The sequence below is a fragment of the Aedes albopictus genome, chromosome 2, assembly GCF_035046485.1.
Source record: "Aedes albopictus strain Foshan chromosome 2, AalbF5, whole genome shotgun sequence".
Taxonomy (NCBI): domain Eukaryota; kingdom Metazoa; phylum Arthropoda; class Insecta; order Diptera; family Culicidae; genus Aedes; species Aedes albopictus.
Genome location: NC_085137.1, coordinates 515,568,724 through 515,592,540, shown reverse-complemented (window position 1 = coordinate 515,592,540; position 23,817 = coordinate 515,568,724). Strand labels below are relative to the sequence as shown.

Genomic DNA, 23,817 nt, shown 5'->3' with positions numbered 1-23,817 from the left:
TTGAATGAATTTCTTGAGCAATTGTTGGAAGAATTTCTTAAGAAAGTTCTGCAGAAGTTTTATAAGGAACTCATAGGAGAATTCCATTCGGAACACCCGTAGCGATTTCATAAGGATTTTCATTAAAAAAAACTCTTGAAGGAATTCCGTAATGAATTCTTGAAGAATTTCCATCAGGTATATCTGAGTTAACTCCAGAACCAACTTCCAGAGGCATTTCAGAAGAATCTACAAAAATTGCAGAAGAGAAACCTCAGAAACAACTTCTTGAAGGATTCCAGGTTACCTACAGAATGTTCTTTTATTAACCCGCCAGCAGTTCCTTCTTCAGTTCCGTTCCGTGATCCCTGTTGACAAAAGTAGCTGCGTAACAATGTACGAAGCAAACACTTGTAGGAAAAAGCTCCTTTAAATTCTCATACAGCAAAAATGTTAGTGGAGACTTCTATAAGAAGTTTTATCCAAAACTTCTACGCGAATTTTTTTCTCTACAGGGCTACATTTGTCTAGGTGTTTTTATACATTGGTTTTGGCGTTCTCCGAAAGTTTTAGTACCCAAAAATATAATATTAAGAATGAAGGTTGGATGAATTCCTCAGGAGAAATACGGAAGAATTCCGTAAAGAACTCCTGGAGAATTTTCATCAGGTATGCACTTCTGAGTGAATTCCAGAATCAAATTCCAGAAGAATTTAAGAAGGAGCTGCCAAAATTGCAAAAGATGTTCCTGGAGAAATTTCAGAAACAACTTCTTGAAGGATTCCAGGTTACCTCCAGGATTTCTACTGTGAACCACCAGCAATTCCTTCTGAGATCCCTTCCGTGGTCCCTGTTGACAAAAGTAGTTTTGTAACAGTTTATGAAATAAACGCTCGTAGAAAAAAGCTTTTTCAAACTATCATACAACAAAAACGTTAATTGAGACTTCTACCAGGAATTTCATCCCAAATTTCTACACGTATTTCTTTCTCTGCAAATCATTCTTGAGATTCATCCTGGAAATCTTTCCCGGACTCTTCTAGGTGTTTCTTCTGTGATTATTCCATGGGCTCCTTCTGGGATTCCTCAAGTAGTTCCGTTGTGATATCCTCAAGGGGTTTCCTCTTGGAATTCCTCCTTTTGTGAAATACTTCTTTTTAAATTCTGATGATACACTCCGACCTTATTTTACGTCCGTTTTTTTACGCCGGATTGATTTACGTCCACTTTTTTACGTCCAAAATTTGGATTAACGTCCATTTGAATCAATGCTCTACACCTTCAATATTTTTCTTAATATACACATGTATTGTTCAGAAAAGTTCGAAAGGACAACAAAAACCAACCAGTGATAGCTCCTGATATCATTATTTCTTATGTAAGATGGCAACACTGTTCAAATAGAATCATATAATGCTGAATATATACTACATATGAATGCATGCGATATAAAACACTCTTCAGCATAGTTTAAGTAGACGTTAAACACTGTTTCATGTTGCATAGAACAAAACGAAGTTTTTTTTAAGCTGGCAACACTGTGGAACTGTAAATAAAAATCTGAATATATAATTCACTACAATTGGGATGGTGTCCATGTTCGTTGCAGCTTGAAGTAACGTAACACAATATCAGCAAGTCAACTAGATTTACCTCGTTTACTTGTTTTTTGTAAAATTTGGTTCTTCAAAATCATCTCTGCAACTAGCAACACTGCATAATGTTAAACATCGATCAACACGATTTTGAGATAATATATCGAATTCGATTGTTCAGTATATATTATGTAGAAGTCAAGTGGCATCTTTGGCGTCATTTTAAAATACAGAAATTGTTGACGTCATTTAATAATACATAATTTTTGCACTAGCTGGTAACACTGGTCATGTAGTTTCGAATATGTATAGCTCAATATCACAGATCCGGTGTGAGATAGGTCATATGAATGTTCGACAATGTTATAGTGCACCACAAGTTCAGTACATTATTTCACGTTTGGACACAAAAAATATATTAATTCTGGCAACACTGGTCATACAGATTCAAATATAGCTCAACATTTTAGATAGGGTGTGAGATAGGCAATTCGAATGTTCGAAAATGTTAGAGTGCACCTCATGTGCAGTACATTGTTTCACGTTGGGACAAAAAATATTGCTGGCAACACTGGGCATACAGATTCAAATATAGCTCAACATCTCTGATATGGTGTGAGATAGGCAATTTGAATGTTCGACAATGTTAGAGTGCACCTCAAGTGCAATACAATGCTTCATGTTGGGGCGAAAAATATGTTATTGCTGACAATAGATCTAAAAACTGGTCGCAGTGACTTATATACCCAACAAGGAATAAAAAAAAGCCAGGGATTGTGTTGTTCTTGGCTGTGCATGCATCGCTCATGTAAGGGGTGAGTATGGCAGCATAATCGATCGCGTTCGCTATTGTCTCGAGTGAAAACCAAAACAATAGATGCGCGGGTGTTTAGTGTTCAGTATTGTGTTGTTCTTTGCTGAGTATTGTGTTGTTCTTTACAGAGAAGAACATTAATCAAGACAATTAGATGATCGGCATTGAACCACAAAAACCCCACAACAATTGGTGAGATCTTTCCAATATTATTTATTTATAAATACTTCTATTTCAGTATATTTACTTTATAACTGCATATAAGTTGAAAATTCGCTATTTTCAACATCCTTTCATCTATTGGAAGATGCTTCAGTTCTGGGCTCTTCCTAAGTTGATGAAGGGATTTATAAATGCTTGCAAGGACTTGGCCAGGTGTGTGGAGCTGAGTGAATCTATGACATTGTAGATAGTAGCAACATCAGCAATGTCAATGGAAATATTCAACTTTGCAACTCCATCCAAGATTTGTGCAAGTATTCATGCTATGCTATGCTATGCTAACAAGGAATAAAAAAAAGCCAGGATAAACAAATGCAGCGTGGTTCAGAACTTCGTTCATCAGATTTGTGCCTTCAAAATTTGTATGGAAAACTGAAATAATATTTCTTGATGTGTCTCCTTAACTGATTTCCTAGCGGAAAAATCGCCAACTAATTTATTAATAATAAGAATGATCTTGTCCTTTTGAACAACTTTGGCGAAAACGACACATTTCTATAATTTTTCGATCCTGAGATAGAGAAGTCTTACATTTTAATTTTAACCTAGTGCCACTTAGCGGTAAAATCACCAACTAATTAATTAATGACCAGAATGTTCTTGTCCTTCTGGACATCTTTGTCGAAGACGACACATTTCTATCTGCTTTCGTTACCGAGATAGAGAAATCTAAATTTTTTCTTCATAACTAGAGCCACCTAGTGGTGAAATTACTAGCTTATTGGTATTTTAATAGAATATTCTTGTCATTCTGATCAACTTCGCCGAAGACGACACATTTCTATCTGCTTTCGTTACCGAGATAGAGAAGTTCAAACTTTACTTGTTAACTAGAAACACCCCCAGTTAATGGACGGTATTATGTAGATCGATCAGTGTTGCCATCTGTGGTCATAAATCCAAATAGTGAATGATCACACATGATAGCCCTTGGTCAGTACTCAAACATCGCTGAACATATGTAGAAGGTAAACTAGCATCTAGTATGTGTATTTCAATAGAAATTGGTAAGTGCTCTGATTTGTTTTACGTCCAATTTGATTTTTTGGGTTAGATACCAAAATAAGACATTTTTTTTTTCAAATATCTCAAAAACCAGTAGAGATATCGAAATTTCAAGTACAAATTTGCCTCAATTCAATTGGATTCTAAAATTACCGATTTTGTCTAGAAAAATTATGTTAGAAAATTAAATTTGAAATGTTTTTTGAAGGTTTGTTCAAGCAAAAATGTCACACAGAAAAAAATATTCATGTAAAATTCAGCGAAAAATCATGCACATAAAGGTAATGCTACAGTTAGTGCATTTTTACATGAGATATAATTTAAAATTACGTTACGTTCGTGTAAATTTCCGCTAATAGTCGCGTAACCGATTGGTGTCCATGATGGTTTACGCGATGGTTGGCGGAAATTTACACGATGATAATTTAGTTTTACATTATATCTCATGTAAAAGTGATTAAAATTCTAGCATTCTTTTTATGTGCATGATTTCTCGCTGAATTTTAATTACATATTTTTTTCTGTGTAGTCGAAATAAGTGAGCTGTATCAAAATTGGCGATTTCAGTTGATATTTAGGGGTGTCGCAAAGAGTTTAAGTGCACAGAAAAAAATATGTAATTAAAATTCAGCGAGAAATCATGCACATAAAGGGAATGCTAGAATTATATGAGATATAATGTAAAATTACATTATCATCGTGTAAATTTCCGCCAACCATCGCGTAAACCATCATGGACACCAATCGGTTACGCGACTATTAGCGGAAATTTACACGAACGTAACGTAATTTACATTACATCTCATGTAAAAATGCACTAACTCTAGCTTCCCCTTTATGTGCATGATTTCTCGCTGAATTTTAATTACATATTTTTTTCTGTGTGTTTCCACTTGGGAAATCATATCCTGGCGAGATTTTTTTTTTAATTAGCCCCACCCAAGTGTTGCATGGAAGAATCTCTGGAGGGCTTATTGTCTTGTATTGTAAGAATTCCTAATGGGAACCCTGAGTAATCTTTCGAAAAAACTGCTGGAGGAATTCGTGAAAGAATCTCTGGATAATTTCCTGGTTCCTGTATGCATCCTTTTAAAAAATCTTCCAATACTTCTCGCTGTAGGAATTCCTCCAGAAATTCTTGAAATAATTAAAAAAAAAACATCAAGTAATCCTGGATAAATTCTTGGGAACATCCCTGGAAAAGATGGGGATCTTCCTGGATAAATTCTGGGAAGAGAATCCCTGGAGAAATAACAATTCCTGGAAAAAATCTTTAAAGAGAATCCTGGAGGAACTTCAGAATAAATTCCTGGTGTTGTAATCTCTGTAGGAATTCGTGGAGCAATTGTTGGATGAGTCCGAACAGGAATTCCTGAAGACATTCCTGCAGGAATTCTTGGAGCAATCCTTAGAAGAATTCCTCGACAAATCTACAGAGGAAATCTTGGAGGAATTGCTGGACAAATTTATGAAAAAATCCCTTGAGAAGTTCCAGGAGGATTTCTTGGAGGAATCTCAGGGCAAATCCCCGTAGCAATTCCTGGAAGAATATTTAAAGGAATTCCTGGAGGAATGCCTGGAGGCATCCCTGAAAATTTTTTGAAGAATCTCTGAAGAAATTCCAAGAAGATTTCGGGGAGGAATTGCTGACAAAATTTCTGAAGGATGTCCAGGAGCAACTCCTGGAGAAATTCCTGGAGGAATTTCTAAAAAAAAACCTGGGGTAATTTCTGGAGGAGTTTCTTTAAAAATTTCTTGAGGAATTCCTAGAGGTATTACTGTGGGAACTCCTGGTGGAATCCCTGGAGAAATTCTTGAAAGAATTACTAGATGAATTTCTGGAGCAATATCTAGTGGAATTCTGGGAGATTGGTAATTTTATTTGTTTTATTTTTCTATTTCTGAAAAAATCCCTTGAGAAATTCTAGAGCAATTTCTGAAGGACTTCCTGGAGAAATCATCGAAGGAATTCTTGAAGGAATCCTTGGAGAGATTTGTGACGAAATTTCTGGAGGAATTCCTGTCGGAATCTCTGAAGTAATTCATGGAGGAATGCCTAAAAAATTCATGAAGGTATTCCTGGAGAATTTCCTGGAAAATTTTCTAGAGAAAGCGCTAGCAGGGTTTCCTGGAAGAATCTCTGGAGAAATTCGTGGAGAAATCCCTGGAGGAATCCCTGAAGCAATTCCTGATGAAATCTTTGGAGAAATTCCTGGAGAAATGCCTTGAGGAATCCCTGAAAAATTACTGAAAGTATTCCTGGAGAAATTCTTGTAAGAATTTCTGAAGAAATCCCTGAAAATTTTCCTGCAGAAATTTCTAAACATATTACAGGAGAAATTTCTAGATGAATTGATTACATAGTTTCTCAAGGATGTCCAGAGCAATTTGTGGATCAATTCCCGGAGAAATTCATGGATACAATCCTGGAGGAATGCTTGAAGGGATCTCTAGTTGAATTCTTGAAACAATTACTGGATAAATTTCTAGAGGAGTCTCTAGAGGAACTCTGGAAGAAATTCATTAAAAAATCTCTTGAGAAATTCGTGAAGAAACCCCTGGAAAAATCCTAGAGGAATCACTGCAGCAATTCCTGGAGGAAAATCTGGAAGAATTCCTGGAGGAGTCCCTGGAAAACTTCCTGGTGCTCCTTCAGGAAAAATCATGGAAGAATTTCTGAAGGAATCCGTAGACAATTGCCTGGTGCAATTCCTGAAGAAGACCCTGGATAATTTGTTGGATAAGACCTGCATGAATTCCTGGAGGAAGCTTAGGAAAAATTCCTGAAGTAATCCCAGGAGAAACTCCTGGAAGAACTCCTGTGGAAGTCTCTGAATCAATTTCTGGAAATATATCTAGAGGAATCTCTGAAGTAACCCCTGGAGAAATCTTTGGAGGACTTGCTGTAGGAGACTCTGAAAAAATCCTTGGAGGAATCCCTTGATGAATTCGGGAATTCCTGTAGGAATTCCTAGGGGAATCTCTGAATCAATTCTTAGAGGAATCTCTGAAGGAATGATTGGAGGAAGTCCTGAACGAGTGCATGGTGGAAAACCTGGATGAATTCTTGGAGGAATCCCTGAAAGAATTCCTGTAGGATTTCTTGGAGGTGTCCTTGGATGAATTCCTGAAGGAATCTTCAAACGAACTCCTAAAAAAAATCTCTAGAGTAATTCCTAGAGGAATTTCTGGTGGAATTTCTGGCGGAAATTCTGGAGGAAGCTCTGGAGATATTCGTGGAGGAATTTTTAGAGAACCCCGCAGAAATTTCCAAAGGAATTCCTGGAAGATTTTTTTAGGAATCTCCGAAGGAATTCGTAGGGGAATATCAGGAATAATTCATGAATATGGAATTCTTGGAGAAAGGAATCCTTAGAAACGTTTGTAAAATTTCTGAAGAAACTCCAGAAGGATTCGCGGAAGCAATTCCAAGAGGAATTTCCAAGGGAATCCCTAAACAATTCTTGAAGAAAGTAATGAACTGTTTCCTGGAAGAGTTCCTTAAAGAATACAAGGAAGAGTTCCTGAGGGAATCTTAAGAAGAGTTCCTGGGGAAATCTTTGGAGGAAGTTTTAAAATAAGTTGTTCCAGTAAAAATCACAGAAGAAATTCCCGAGTGCAGTCCTGGGGAAATTCTTAAATGGGGATTTCCTGGAGGAATCCTCTAGGGCAATGTTTCCCAAACTTTTAGGAGGTATCGCCCCCTTAGAGCTTCAAAAAAATATTTTCGCCCCCCTAGGTGATATTTTATTTTGTCTATAGTAGAAGACTGAAACTTTGCTTAGGTAATGCCTTTAAAAGCGCTACTGTGGCAAATCTAGTAGTGCCAATCAGTGTACCTAAATCTGTGTCGCTCTAATTTTCATTAAATTGTTTTGTAAATGCGTTGATTTTCCGCATTTGAAAAAAGAATATAGTGAATTTAAATCGTATTTACAAAAATATTGAAATCGCGTTTATGCCTACTTCTCAAACTGTTGTTAATTGAACATTTATTAATCGAAATAGAAAAAAAAAAACTGTGAACACATATGAACACTCGATATTCCCAACCAGATGTTTTATCATTTTTCTTAAAAGGGCTTTTTCAACGACTGAGAGTCAATGTTTGGTCACAAGTAGTCAGACTGGTGGAGAATTTGAAAACAATTACAAACATATGTTATGTGAAAAAAGTGCAACTCAGAAATATATCGGTTTGTTGCCGATAATAAGGAAAAATATTAATAATAAATATCGGTGTATTTTCAAATGTAGTTACGTTTTTCAAAATCCACATCCAGATTCAAATCAACGAGCTGCGTATACATTTGAATGCTTTCTGTGTATTAAATGAATTGTCAAATAAGTAAATATGGCATATTTAAATGGAATTTTACGCAGAATTTTTGGAATGTTTCCAAATGAACTTCAGTAAAGTTTGGAGTTCCTCCGAGGAGCCTCTCTGAAACACTTTCAAACACAGTTGTTTGTAAATACTGTGATACGAATTTCATAAGAAAAGTGTTCTGAAATTCGACTAATAGGGTCTGGGACAATTTGAGCAGGACCACATATTTGGGCACTTGCTGCTGTAACGTAACTCAGTCAATTTTGAACCGATTGACTTGATTTTTGAGAGACGATCAGATACGCACAGTATCTAGCCATGTGTAAAAATTCAAGTCAATCGGTTTGAAATCGGCTGAGTTGTAGCAGCAAGTGTCCAAAATAGGTGCTCCCGCCCAAATGGTCCCTGACCCTATTCATGTTTTTGCTTGGAAATTCCGTAAATAAGTCCGCCTACGAGTTGAAACGCATATTTTCTCATCAATTCGCGAAAAAAAAAGTTCTTTTCATAATTTTGACAAAAACTAATCACGATTCATGAAAAATCACTCCTATGAATTATAGGAGTATCCAAATATATTTTTATTTAGATTTCCAGAATCACACAAACCCTTCAGAAATACGTCTAGCAATTTTGCCAAAGAGCCCACACAAATACCAATAATTCTGTAGAATTAAGTCGATGCTTATGTTTAATAGTCACAGCACTTTTAAAATCTTAGACAAAACTGGAACTGAAAGCTTGAATGTCAGGGAGTTTTTATGATTCAGTTCACATTCTCGACTTATAATTCAATACTTTTGATGTTTTCCAATCATAGAAAAAATCGCCCCCCTTTTTAGTATTTTCGCCCCCCAATTTTGATTTCTCAAATTTTCGCCCCCCTAGGCCTGATTTTCGCCCCCAAGGGGGCGATTTCGCCCACTTTGGGAATCACTGCTCTAGGGATTCCCGGAGGAATCACTAGATAAGCTCCTAGAGGAATCTCTAGAAGAACTCCTGGAGGAATTTCTGGAAAAATTTCTAGAGGAATCCCTAGAGACATTTCTGTAGGAATCCCTGGAGGAATTGCTAGAGGGATCCCTGCAGCAATTCCCAGAGGAATCTCTGGATTAGTTCTTGAAAAAATCGCAGATGGAGTTCTTGGAGAAACCCTGAAGGAATCCTAAAAAGCGTTCGTGGACAAACTCTTTGAGTAATCCCTGTAGCAGTTCCTGAAGAAACCCCAGGAGGAATCCTGGAAGCAATTCTAAGAGGCATCGCTAAGGGAATTCCTAAACAGTCCCTATAGGAAGAACTGGATCAATTCCTTGAGGAGTTCTTGAAAGAATTCCAAGAGGAATTCTTGAAGGAATTCTAAAAGAGTTTTTGGAGGAACCCCTGTAGGAATTTTTAAAATAAACCCTGGAGTTTTTTCAGAAAGAAACACAGAGGAAATTCCCGTGTGAATCCCTGGAGGAATTTTTGGAGGAAAACCTAAAGAAATCCCATGAGGAATCCTGGAAGCAATCCCATGATAAACTTCTTAGGAAATTTCAGGAAAGCTTTCTCAACAATTATGAAAGAATCAATAAATTCTGAACGAATTTGGAATGCTGGAAGCTTTGGATGGTTTTGTAAGGTCGTCTTCAGTGTATTGTACTTGACTCAATTATTTTCGGAAGATTCTTGAAAAGTTCCTTCAAAAATTTAATCCGGAACTCCTTTACGTATTCTTTGCAAACATCTTCAAAGAACTGATAAAATTTCCTTGGATTGCTTTAGAGAAATGTCCAGGGATTTTTTTTAGAAATTTGAGTAGGAATGCCTTCAGAAATTTCACGAAGAGTTCTTTTGAAAATCTACATGGATGGCTTTAAAAATTGCTCCATGAGTTTCGTCAAAAATTCCTACAAGAATTCTTTCTGAAAATCATCCAAGCGTTCCTACAGATTCTAAATAATTATCCTGCCATTTTTCATGGATTTCTTTGAAGATTCTTTCAAAAAATCTTCCGATGGTTACTCAGGAAATCTCCCACAATCTCCATCTTAAATTCCACCAGGGATTTCTTTTCCAGGGTCACCTTTACAAAATCCTTAAGAAGTTTTTTTTAAGTTTTTTTTAGAAAATTGTTCGAATATTTCTTTGAAAACTCCCCCAGGGATTCCTTCGGAAAGTTCTTGTGAGATACCTGCAGATATTTTCTCATGAATTCCTTCATGGATTCTTTCTAAACGTCTTCCACGAATTCTTAAACTTCCTCCACGGATTGCCTAATATATTCGTCCAGATTTTTTTGAGAAATTTCTGAAATTTCATCAAGAATTCTTTTGAAAATCCTTCATGGATCGCTTAAAAGGACCTGGTGTGAAGGTTAGAACACTTGACTATCACGCCGAGGACCTGGGATCGAATCCCACTCCCGACAAACTCGCAAAATGTGAGTTCTTCCTTCGGAAGGGAAGTGAAGCGTGGGTCCCGAGATGAACTAGCCTAAGGCTAAAAATCTCGTTAATACAGATAAAAAAAAAGTTCCATGAATTTCGTAAACAAAATGCTTCTGGGATTATTTTTGAAAACTGTCCTAGGATCCCTACTGATTTTTTTTTTAATATTTTTCCAGACATTTTCCCAGGTTTTTTTTTCGGAAAATTCACCGGAAATTTCTTCAAAATTTTATTGATTCTTCCAAAAATCTTCCAAGGATTCATTTGATTTTATTTTCCAATGCTTTAGGAATTTCATAAGTAATTTTTACAGAAATTTCACGAAGAGTTGTTTTGAAAATCTTGCACGGATTGCTGCAGAAGTTCTCCCATGCACTTCTTTTAAAAATTTTCCTAGGGATTCTTTCAGATTTGTTTGCAAATATTCCACCAGATTCATTTGGAATTTTTTTTTCAGGGATTATTGCTTCAGAAATTCCTCCAGGGATTCTTTCAGAGTTTGAACTGTGAATTCCTCCAGCAGTAATTCGAAGATTACTTTTACGTTCTTTTAGAATTTCTTCCCAAAATTCTTCAAGAAATTCCTCCAACTGTGTCTTCAAGAAATTCTTCACAAATTTCGCAAAAGATCCCCATAGAAAGTCGTTCAAGGATTCCTACAAAAAAATCAGCAGAATATCTTTTGGGATCTCTTTTGGAAAACCCTCCAAGTAGCTTCTTAGAAGTAGTTCCAGTGGACTTTTCAAAAAAAATCTCCAAGTGTTACCCCAGCGTTTCTTTCGTGGATTCTTTCAGAAACTCCTTCATCTTTTTTTTTTCTCAGAATTCTTTCCTGGGATTACTTTGGATTTTTTTCAATGAACTCCTCCTGGGATTCTTTCGAATTTTTTTCCAGGGATTTCATTAGAAGTTCCGAAGGAATGTGTCCACGATTTTTTTCAGGAGTTTTTAAAGAGATTCTTGCATGATTTTTTAGTAATTGCCTCAGAAATTCCTTCGGGGTTTTCTCTGTGTTTTTTTTTTTTTCAGAAATTCATCCAGAATTTACTTCAAGGATACCTTGAAACATTAAAAGGTATATCAGGGATTCTTTCAGAAATTTCTAAGAAACTTTTCCTACGAATTTATAAAGGAACTTTCATTCCTTTCATTCCTTTAAGGGATTTTTCTAGGAATATTTGCATAATTTTATTCATTTGTTTCTTCAAATTTTCCTTCAGAAATACGACTTATTTCTCGAGAAATTGCTTCAGAAAATTATCCAGGAATTGTTTTAAGGGATAGCGTTAGGAGTTCTTCCAAAATATAATAAGAGATTTTTTGAGGAATTTCTCTAAGTTTTTGTTAGAACATTCCTTCAAATTGCTGCAGAAAATCCTCCACTCAAATTATGTTAGATACCTTTAGATATTCTTCGAGGGATTCTTTAAAGAATTCTTCCTGACTTTTCGACAGGAATACAACAACAAAAATTCCGTCTGAAATTCATTTAGTATTTGTTCAAGAAATAAATTTAAAAAAAAGACAGAAAATCTTCTTCAGCAAGTTTTACCTAGGATTACTTCAGAAAATCTGGCTCTATCCCATTTGACATATCGCCATTTGGCATAGAACCGTTTTGTAGAGCTCCGTTTGACATAAACCGATTGGCATTAAGGTCATTTGACATAACGGCCATTTTGTTTAATGCAAACATTATGCACATTCTTACCAAGAAGGCTGTTCTTCGTATTAGTTTTGATTTTGACTGTGATGGAATGTAACTTGAAATAGTCATTAATACAATAAGTTTCAAAATGATGTTTTTTTTTCAGCACGAGTCGTACATTTATCCAACGAGACTTGTTTGACTAGGTTTAAGAGCCTGGACATAAGGGGAAAATGCCAGTATCCCATCTCTGGAAACTATGGACCAAGGAGTGACGGTGACCTTCTTATCAACGTCACTCCCACCGGTATCATGCCATATTATGCTTCGTATTCGGAACGGTTGATACGAGATGTCCCCGTTTCTTGATTTTATTGTCGAAACAAGTTTCGCATTGATGTCTACATGCTAGTCTTCTTTGAATTTATTTTGGCTCGGCAGAGTCATATGTAGAACAATTAGTAAGGTTACCCACTTTCTACCGGGTTTTTGACCGTAGTTGACACTTGCCAACATCTTTGCCTACCATCTCATACTAATTTTCTTTGGCGATCCTGTTCAAACTTCACATCTACATCTCTCTACCATTTCCATCGTTGTCGACCAGCTAAGAGCCAAATCGTAACCTATCTATCTGCTGAGCTGCATTACCTTTCCCACCACCTCGCTATCACCACCGCCATGACCAGCTCAGTAGCGTATCATTTTCAATCGCAAGCATCAATTCCATCGACCGACGACGACGATGACGATGACGACGATGTGATTGAGGTCTACCGGCAGTGGATTGGTGCACAATCTGTCAGATTCACTCGCTCCTTTGCTTGCTTTTAGTCCGTATAGCGATGGAACCGACCAACCTGTGTGTGTGGTAAAGCTGGAACGATCCAAGAACCGAGAAAGGAATCGTACTTCTGCCTGATATACCGAGAGAGGATGATTGGTACAAAGTTTTATGCAAACACAAAATCCTGTTACTCGATTCAATATGCAAGAATTTCTATTTGAATACCCCTCGTGTGTCTATCCCCTCGGTTGTCACCTGACCCATCATCAGAGCTTGCTTGGATCTTGGCTATCCTCCCGCAGATCGAATCGAAGGCGGCTGGGCTGGGCTGGGAAAGCGAAACTCTGCATTCGATTGTTCGATTCCCGTGAAAAGAAGATGCTCCTTTGCTGAATGGCCTGGGGGTTGCGGACCGACCGGACGGGAACTCCGGGGGTGGGTGAAAGAGATATGCATATAATTTATTCATTTCGACACAACATTGTCGTGGGGATCCGTATCCATTCTGGGACAGCTCCGGTGGTGGGACCCCTGGGGGGTTTGCGGTGAATCTTGGGTGATGGAGACGAAGCATGACTGATGGGTCGTATTTACCTATTGACATCATAAAGAACAAGGTAGAGATAGAGAGAGACAGAGACATGGGCTGACTGGTTTGTCGAACCAAGATAAAACTGTTCCATACGATTACACACTTTCTCTCGTGGTTGTTGCATGATGGAAATTGCATCCAAGCAGGCTATGCTGCCCGAAGAATACGGTTTGTCAGGAGCAGGTTTGCCACAGACAATGGTGCGGACATGGATTCTTATGTTGTTGTTATGTTCTCGTTTGAAAATATGTATGTTTTCACACTTCCCGATGGGTGTCAGGCAAGATAGCATGCAGTAGTCGTCAGTTCGTGTTTCCAGCTCAGTAGTGTTTGCTTGTTTTGTGAGGTGCCATGGAAATGTCAATACATCTCACTTATTGACGGGTGCTAACAAAACCAAATTGCATCTGATTTTATTGGTTTCAAATACACTTGTTTTTCAAGCTAAGGGTGCATGTTTGTGAAAGAAAAGACAGAATGTCAGGGTGTCACATTCAATTTTCTATAACAATGTGGTACCGTTTGATTTCAATTGAATATGACATTGTCGACAAACAGAATCTTATTGATAGTATGTTCACAATGCAATCTAAAAAAATGTTATTAAAATTATCACCAAGAAAAAACAGTAACAAGCCAATGCCATATTACTATTTAGAAGGTGTCAGTTTGAGTAACATGTCCGTAAATCTAATAATAAGCCCAAGTAATTAACAATCAAAAAACTCAATTTGTCATAACTTAAACAGAACATTCTCACAATTATCCCCACTGCAATCTTCGCCTTAAACGAATGACACAAAACAGCAGCCTACTTTAATTTGAATAATTTATACAACACGCCAACCGATGTAGCATAAACGCGTTCGCATTCACCTGTGCCTACTGTGCGGTTGGCATCTGGAAAACGGCGGCGACAGTCGCTGGTACAACCCATTCCGGATCCTCTTCCGATTCCTTGTTTTGATTTATAATTATAAATATTTAACTACAGCGCTCTGTGTTCTCCTGTTATCTTCCCGTTTGCAGGATGTGCCCGCGCCACGTTTGTGCCGTCGCGTCGGCCGCAAGGTTGTTCGCGAGAAGAAGGGCTAAATATCTTCAACTGACTCGGTAAGTAAGACACGGGACATATTTTAAACGGGGGGTAATTTGGAACAAGTCTTAAAGTGCTTTCCTAGATGCGGAAAACAATCCGATGGGAAAGTTTTCAATGAATTTTACGTCTTGTCCGACTGGAAGGCGAGAAAGTGTTGCTACAATAGGGAGTATAGATTGACTAGAATCGTTTAAACAAATAATATCACTACTCCGCCACTAAACAGAAATGTCATAGCAAAAGCATGACTAAATAGTGACAGAATTATTGAAAAAGCAATTAATTTGGAAATTTCTTCTGGGATTTTTATAGGATTCCCTTGACGAATTCGTACAGAAGCTCATTCAGGAAGTCCTCTTGGAGTTCGTTTTGGAATTCTTCAAGGAGTTGTTACCGGTATTCCTAAAAAAGTTCTTGTAGGGATTCCTCACGGAGTTCATTCAAGGATTCCCCTAAGAATTATAATTAGAGATTTCTCCAGAAATTTCTCCAAGAGTTCCTTAAGGGATCTCTTCAAGACCTCCTACACGGATTCCTCAGAAGTTCATTTCTTTCTGGGATTCCTAAAGGAGTTCTTTTAGGGATTTTTCTAGGGTTCTATGAGGATTCCTCCACGAGTTTCGTCAGGGATTTCTCCTGGAGGGTTTTCAGACATTCTTGCAAAAGTTCCTTGACTCCTTTAGGATAACCTTCTGCGACTCCTTTGAGATTAGAATCATATTTCTTCAAGAGTTTCTACAACAATTCTCCAGGAGTTTATTCACGAAATCTTGCAGAGGTTCCTTCAGGGATTCCTCCTGGAGCCTTTTCACGGATAACTTCAGGAATTTCATCAGAGATCTGTCAGTGATTCCTCTAAGACTAAAGTTAGGGAATTCTCCTGGAGTTTCTAAATGAAGGTATCCAAGATCTCAATCAGAGAATCTTCCAGGAGTTCCATCAGGGATTCTCAAAGGCGTTCCTCCAGTGATTACCCCAAGAGTTTCTTCGAGGATTTACTTAGGAGTTGCTGAATTGCTGAGAGATACTTCTAGAAGTTTCTTCAGAGATTTCCTTTGAAGTTTCTTCATGGATCTTCCTGGGGCTCCTTCAGGGATTTCCGCAGGAGTTCTTTCAGGGATTCCTTTATAAGTCACTTCGAGGAATCCTCCAGCAGTTCCTTCGAGAATTATACTAGAATTCTTTCAAAGATTTATTTTAAAAACCCACCAATGAGTAGGTATAGGAATTTAATCATAATTTTCTCAAGAATTTCTTTTCGAGTTTCTTCCAAAGGTTAGTAAGGGATGTTTCTCCTACAATTTCTTTTAAAGTTGCTTCCGAGATACTACCTAGAAGTTTCTTCAGAAATACCTTTAAGAATTCTAAAGAATTTCTTCTTTGGGAGTTTCTTTAGAGATTCCTCCAAGTCATCCTGCAATGAATCCTTCAGGAGATTTTCCAGGATTTCTTCGAAAGATCCTGCAGGAGTTCCTTCAGCAAATCTTCCAAGAGTTCCTTCAGGAAAACCTCCTGGAATCCCTTCAGGAAATTCTCCTAGAGTTCCTTCAGGAAATCCTCCAGGAGTTCTTCGAGAGATACTCCAGTAGTTCCTTCAGAAAATCCACCAGGAGTTCCTTCAGGAAATCCTCCAGGAGTTGCTTCAGAAAATCTTCCAGGAGTTCCTTCAGACAATCCCCTAGGAGTTCCTTCAGCAAATCTTGCAGGAGATCCTTCAGGAAATCCTCCAGGAGTTCCTTCAAGAAATCCTCCCGGAGTTCCTTCAGGATATCTTCCAGGAGTTCCTTCAGCAAATCGTCCAGGAGTTCCTTCAGGAATTCCTCCAGGAGTCCTTTCAGGAAATCTTCAGAAGTTCCTTCAGGAAATCCACCAGGAGTTCTTTCAGGAAATCCTCCAGGGGTTCATTCAGCAAATCGTCTACGAGTTGCTTCAGGAATACTCCAGAAGTACCTTTAGCAAATCGTACACGAGTTGCTTTAGGAAATCCTCCCTTCAGAAATTCCTCCAGGAGTTCTTTCAGCAAATCGTCCAGGAATTTCTCCAGGAGTCTTTTCAGGAAATCTTCAGAAGTTCCTTCAGGAGTTCCGTCGGGAAATCTTCATTAGTTCCTTCAGGAAATCCTCCAGCAATTCCTTCAGCAAATCGTCCAGGAGTTCCTACAGCAAATCGTCCAGGAGTTCCTTCAGGTATTCCTCCAGGAGTTCGTTCGGCAAATCCTCCAGGAGTTCCTTCAGCAAATTGTCGAAGAGTTGGTTCAGGAAATCGTCCAGGAGTTCCATCAGGAATTCCTCCAGAGGTTCCTTCAGGAAATCCTCCATAAGATCCTTTTGGAACTCCTCCAGGAGTTCTTTCAGGAAATCCTCCTGGAGTCCTTCAGGAAATCCTCCAGGAATTCCTTCAACAAATCCTCGAAGAGTTGTTCCAGGAAATCCTCCTCCTCGGAGAACTCTCCGAGAGTTCCTTTGGAGAATCTTCCAAGAGTTCCTTCAGGAAATGCTTCAGATGTTCCTTCCAGGAGTTCCTTCAGGAAATCTTGCAGGGGTTCATTTGGAGAATTCTCCATGAGTTCTTTCGTGTAATCCTTCAGGAGTTTTTTCAGAGAATCCTTCAAGAGATCCTTCGAGGAATTATGTAATTCAGCAATTTAACACTAATCCGTCAAGAGATTCCTCCGAGAATACTTTAAGACTGTTTTCCTTCCTATGTACTTACATGTAATTTTCACCACGATTTTCTAAATGTTTCCGGAATATGCATATGCGGAGAATTCTCGCAGGATTTCCAAAAACGATTTAGCAATGATTTCTCTACAAATTCCTCCTGGTTAAATGCATTCCTGTTCATGTTTTTCTATGGATTCTTCCAGAAATTCTTTCAGAAATTCCTTCAGAAATTCTTTCAAAAATTACTCCAGGAATTTACCTTGGGTCTTCTTCAGGAACTTCTAATAGAATTTCTCAAAAGCTTCATGTCTAATTAAGTCCGCAGGATTTATCGAAAGTTCATTCAGATTTCCTCCTAGGATTCCTTTAGGAAATGCCGTCAAAGGTTTCTACAGAAGTTTGTGCTAATATTCCTTCATGTTTTTCTCAAACATTACTAAAGAAATTTCTCAAAAAAAAACATCATAATAGATGAGTTGTTTTATGGATTTCTCCGTGAATTCACCCAAAGATTTCTTCAAAATATGCAGTTCCAGGAGATTAGTTTTACGGAAATTCTGAGATTCTTTCAGAGATTCTTTCTGGTTTAATTTTCCGAAAGGTTCTTACAGGTACAACTCCATATATTCAGCGGTTCTCTTAAACAATTATTTTAAAATTTCTTTGACAGCGATTTTTTAAAGTTCCTGCAAAGGTTTATCCAAAAATTTCTCCAGGGATGGCCTTGAATTTATTTAGATCTTTCTTCAGAGTTTTTTTTAAGAATTTTCTCAAACATTTCTGAAGAAATTCCTCCAGGAATCTAGAAGTTGTTTTTGAGATTCCTCCAGGAAATCATCCAAAAATTTCTTTAGAAATATGTAGTTCTAGAAGATTTGCTTTCCAGAAATTCTAAGGTTTTTACAGAGATTCTTTCTTGTATCATTTCTCAAGAAGTTCGTTCAGGTAAAACTACAAATATTCAGCGATTCTCTTGGGCAGTTATTTAGATTTTTTTGAAAGCGATTTTTCTGGAAATTCCAGCAAGGGTTTCTCTAAAATTTTTCCAGGGATGACATAGAACTTATTCAGACATTTCGTCAGCGACTCTTTCAGAAAAAAATCAGGTATTTTTTCAAAGAATTTTTCTGGAGAATGTTCTCCATTTCTCTCACGTATTTTTTTTTCAGAGATTCTACAAAAAATCGTTCTCTAAAGAATTTTTCCGAATTTATTTATAGCTGCACGATTTCCTTCAGAAATTTCTGTTCTCTTTTGTGATTCTTTAAGAGATTCTGCCTAATTTCATTCCTCGAACCTCTTGTTTAGGTAAAACTAAATATATTCAGCGATTCTCTTGGGCAATTGCTTTAAAATTTCTTTGAAAGAGATTTTTCTGAAAATTACAGCAAGGGTTTCTCCATGGGCCAGGGCCTAGAATTTATTTAGACCTTTCTTCAGCGATTCTTTTAGAAACAATTTCCGAAGATGCTACCGGAGTTTTTCCAAGGAATTTTTCAAGAAATTCTTCTATGTTTATCTGCAGAGTGTTCTCCACTTCTCCCAAGTATTTTTTTTTTTTTCAAAAAATCATTTCTTTTAGAAATTACTTTACAGGTTCTCTAAACAATTTCTCCTGATTTATTTGTGCAGTTACGATTTCCTTCATAAATTTCTCTTTTCTTCTTTGTGTATAACACGAGTAAATCTTGTGTCAATTTAATGCTAACGATTCCTCTGGATTACCCTGATTTTCACAGAGGCTTGCCTTTCCGATTCCAGAGACTTGCTTTATTTTCCACATTTCAAGAACGTATCTGAGTGAGTTCACGCAAAAAAAAGATACAAATTCCTCAGAATTGCTCTGGATTGCACAGTGTATTGAAGAACTCCAAGAATTTTTCCAATGATCCTCCAGGGGTCACTAAGAAATTGTTTGAAGAATTTCTTCATGAATTCCACCCATACCTTTGTCTGCCATTTCTGCAGACAATTTTGGAAGAGATTCCTTCAAAAGTTCCTGGAATACTGTCGGAAATTTATCAAGCATTTTCTCAGAGTTTCTCCAAAAGGTATTCATGATTTTTTTAGGAATTAGGCAGGAACAGATAACATTTTCTTCTTTTGTCGCAGTGGTCCATAACTCGTCATGGAAGAGAAAGATAAATAATAAATGTATCTGATGAAAAAATGCCTAAACAATTAGGTAAAATCATTGAACTCATCAGATTTATTGAGCAATTTCCTAAGCAACGCTAAATTCTTAAGTTGATATTTAAAAGGAGTTTCTTCAGGTATTCTTCCAGACATTTATATAGGAAATCCTCAAAAGATTACTCAGAAATTGCTTCAGGATTTGTTATTCAGGAATCCCTCCAGAAAATTTTCTAAAACTTTTTCTGAGAATCTCCAAAGGTACAACCAGGTGTTTTTTGAGGGATTTCTTCAGTCAATCTTCAGGAATTGGAATTGTTTGGAAATTCATTCAGAAATACTTTTAGGAATGTTTTCCATATTTTTTTCTGTGTAATCATCATTTTTTTCAAGAATTTCTGAAGGAACTCCAGGAAACATTTCTGACCGAGCTGCAGGAGTAAATTCTAAAAAAAAATCATTGTATTAATTTCTGCGAGAATCTCTAAAAGAAAACCTCAAGCAATTCTTAAAGGAACCCTTCGGAAGAATTTCCAAAGGAATCTATGTAGGATTTTTTTAAGAAATTCTTGGAAGAACTTCTTTAAAAACTCTATGGTAGAGCTGTAGCAGACATCCCTTGCTGAAATTCTTGAAAAAAAAACTCTGAAGAAGTCTATAGGGATATTTTTGAATGGATCTCTGAAATAATTTCTGTAGAAATTTTCAGCATACTGGACAATCTATATAATCCCTGTAGAAATTTCAGGAATAAGCCTACGATGAATTTCTTAAGGAATATCTTAATATGAAATCCTACGGAAAATATTGAAACTACAGGAGGAACACAAGAAGAACTTCCTGAAGAAATACCTGGAGATACTCCACCGGAAACTCTTGGTGGAGTTCCTAGAAATGTTTATTGAGCATTTTTAAGGAAAATTCCAGAAAAAAATGTCAAAGTAAGTTCTTGGAGGATTTTCTGAGAGCAATCTTCTCACATATAAAAGGAATTTCTAAGAGAATACTTGTAGAAAAGCCTTGGTAAGCTTCAGTAAAGATATCTGCAAAAAAAAATCTTGAGATAATTCTAAATGAATTTCTGTAGAAATTTCTAGGAAATGTTTCTGAATTCCTTAAATAATCCCTTGCGGGATTCTTGGATTCAACCATGGAGGAAATGATGGGGAAAATTTCTGGAAAAATACATGAAGAAAATCCTGAAGGAATCTCTATGTGAATTCCTGCAGAACTTTCTGGAGGAACTCCTACCTGAACGTGTGCCTGAATCACTGGAAGCAGGAAATGAAGGAATTTCTGACGGAATTTTTGAGTCGTTCAGTCTGAGCAAACCTCTGATGTACTTCTTAAAAAAATAGCTGTATGATTTCTGCAGTAAGCTCATGAAGATCTACGGAATAAATTTTGAATTTAGAAAGAATTTCTGAAGAAAAATCCGAATGAGTCTCTGTAGAAATTTCCGAAAAACTTTCTAAAAAGAATGCTTTTCTCAAAAAAAAATATATAAAGTAATCCTTGGCGGAGTATCAATAGAAACACATGACAATCTACCTATAGGAATTCTTGAAGGAGTTTCTGCAAAAACTCTTGAGGGAATATCTAATGGATGCCCTGGAAAAATTTCCCAAGGAATTTCTGAAAGATTGTTTCAAGAAACCGCTGGTTCTGAAAGAAACTGTAGGTAGATTCAAAGACCAACTGTCTGGAGTAATTTCTGAAGGAAACCATGAAACAATTTTGGATGAAAGTTATAGAAGGCTTATTTCTCAAAGGAATCTTAGACACATTTCCACGGGTTTCTTACGAAGTATTTTGGAAGGAAAAAGTCTTTAGTAGGCTGGGGAAGATTTTCTAAAGAAATTCCTTGATAAATTCTGAATTTTTGATTTTCCGAAGCAATACCTGATAGCATTTCTGAAGGAATCCATGGATGATTTCCTGAATACAATTTGGTACGACTTCTGAAATAATCTATGGAATTTATGAGGTAACCTCTGGAAGCTTTTTATGAGGAATTCTCGGAGAAATTTCTAATGGATGCTTTTGTACAAAAAATCTGAACGTATACTTCGGCATTCCTTTACGGATACCTCCTGGGATTCTTCCAGGAATATTTTCCGACATTCCATCAGGGGTTCCTACACTGATTCCTTACAGGATTCCTAAGTGATTCCTTCCGGGATATATTTAGAGACTTCCTTCCAGGATTCCCTCCGGGTTCTTTCACGGATTATTCCCGAGATTCCATCAGATATTCCACCAGGATTTTTCCTGGAGTATCTCCAAGGATTCCTCAGGAACAAGTTGTTGAGTTCCCTTCAGGAATTTTTCCAAAATTTATTCAGGAATCCTTCAAAGATTATTCCCGAGATTCCTTTAGAGTTTTCACCCGGGATTCCTTCTGCCGTTCCCTCATTAATTACTTTTGCGATTCCTTTGATTATTTCTCCCGGAGTTTCTTCCAGTATTTTTTCAGGTATTCCTCCCTCGACTCTTTCAGGGATTCATTTGAGGTTTCTTCCAGGATTTTTTAGGGATTCCGTCAAAGATTTAATCTGATTTTCGTTGGATTCTTTTAAAATATCTTCCCGGATTACTTTGGAAATCTTTCCTGAGTTTTGTAGTAGGCTGAGTAGGCTATGATTTAGGATCAACATAAATAAACGTCACTTGTATACTGTACTCTGAAACAATAAGCGGTGTTTTACTAAACACTACATTGGCGACGAGGATGGGATCCTTTTGAAGGCCGTGTCTGCGGTACTGGGTCATCGGTTGCAGTTCGATCTGATATTGGATGACCAGCCAATATTGAGAAGCGTTGGCGCCTAGAGGGACAAGCTGTGAAAAAGCATCGTTAGAGGTACATGGAACACATCTGGAGAAGCATTTATTGACTGGCTGATGAACGTCTTCGGGAGTATTGAGTTAGCTGACGGAAAAAACTTCAAATTGGAAAACGCAGAGGCCAACGAAAGGAAACCAATGTGATTTGAAATAAATCAACCGGTACCAGGTAATGTGACTATAATTTATGATGCTCTCTGGGATACTGTATGCATTATGGGTATCTTTCCCATGATCGTTGTGCCACGGATTACATTTTCCCAGACTGTCAAATTATATATTTACTAAACATCTAACTAGGAGTCAGTTTTGCTTGAAAAGGGATGCTGTTTATAAGTGATTCGGTGAAAATTATAAATTTGCATTGATGTCGATACACGAAGTCCGATCCGTTGCTAAGTAATAATTTGACAACCTAATTGCTTGAAAGAAAAGAAAATTTGTTTTCTCTACGTTGTAAGTAATGAGTGCTTTATTTGATTGTTTAAGCTAAGGAATTATATAGTTAACAATAAAATAAAGTTCAACTATGAGTTATTGTTGAATAATAGAGTTTGACTTTAAATTGTAGAGACTTTGACTTATTTTGAACAAGTAATTTGCATCGTAAAGTACGACACTTTATCTAATGGAATATTGAAAAAATATACTTTATTTTCTTCACTCCTTATAACAGAAAAAGCAATGTTTATTTACGGTATCTACTAAAATTACTAAATAAATACTCAACGTTGGTTTTCAACTACACCACGAGAAGACTTGTCTAAATGTCTCAAACTGTTTATTAAATTAGCATTTGTGGAATCGTGTAACGTAACATCAAATCATATAGCTCTGATTTTTCATAACATAATTTGCTATTTTATCGCTAATATGTGTTCAATCAATCATTAAGGATATGTGTGTATGCCTGCAGTTCGACCATTTAAAAATGATTTTAGATTCCAAAAAAAAAACATAACACTGTAGAACATGTGCGGATCTTCATTACAAATACTCTACTTAACAGCAGGATATTAGTTGGAGTTTTAAAAAAAAAAAAAAACAAAACAAATTTAGTTATGTTATTACAATTTCATGTTAAAGGAAATTGTTTCAACACATTTGGCTATGGTTTCTGTAATTGGATAACCTCATGCTGATTATTATGGTTGGACACGAATGCCAACTTATCTGGTAAAGTGTATTTAATAAAAATAAAAATAAATATTATGGTGACGCACCACTACTGAAATCTTTCCTTATTCATCCACATTATCATGTTTTATTCATTTTACCGTATTTCATCGTAAATTTCTCGAAAATTTAGCAGTTATGGAATCATTGTGGAAACGCAAGTAGCATTGATTTTAATAAACTTTAATTTGAAATTGAAAATAGGCGAACATACTTTCGATGCTATAGTTTAAATATGCTTTTACTGAATGATATTAAAAAGATGTTGCCGTTTAAAAAGGCGAATAAAGGTTACTTAAATTAAATATATATCTTACAAAGAACAATGGCAAATATACTCGTAAAACTTAAAAAAAAAATTCTATTGTGGTAAGAGACTTAATGACAAAAGTAGCCCTTAGAACATATGTAAATTACATTATGCATAGCTAAACAGATAAAAAAAATGGAAAAGTATAAATAGTTCAACTGCATTAGTTGAAATAACGCTGGTCAAAC

General features: G+C 36.7%; 1 long non-coding RNA gene across 2 annotated transcripts in view; it reads left to right on the top strand.

Moving 5' to 3' along the window:
- The window catches only part of LOC115265377 (uncharacterized), a 324,698-nt gene that overhangs the window by 250,642 nt on the left and 50,239 nt on the right, over positions 1–23,817 (top strand). For both annotated transcript variants that reach the window (XR_009998125.1, XR_009998124.1), the window contains exon 5: positions 14,431–14,514. This is a non-coding gene — a long non-coding RNA (uncharacterized LOC115265377). The remainder of the gene's footprint in view (positions 1–14,430; positions 14,515–23,817) is intronic.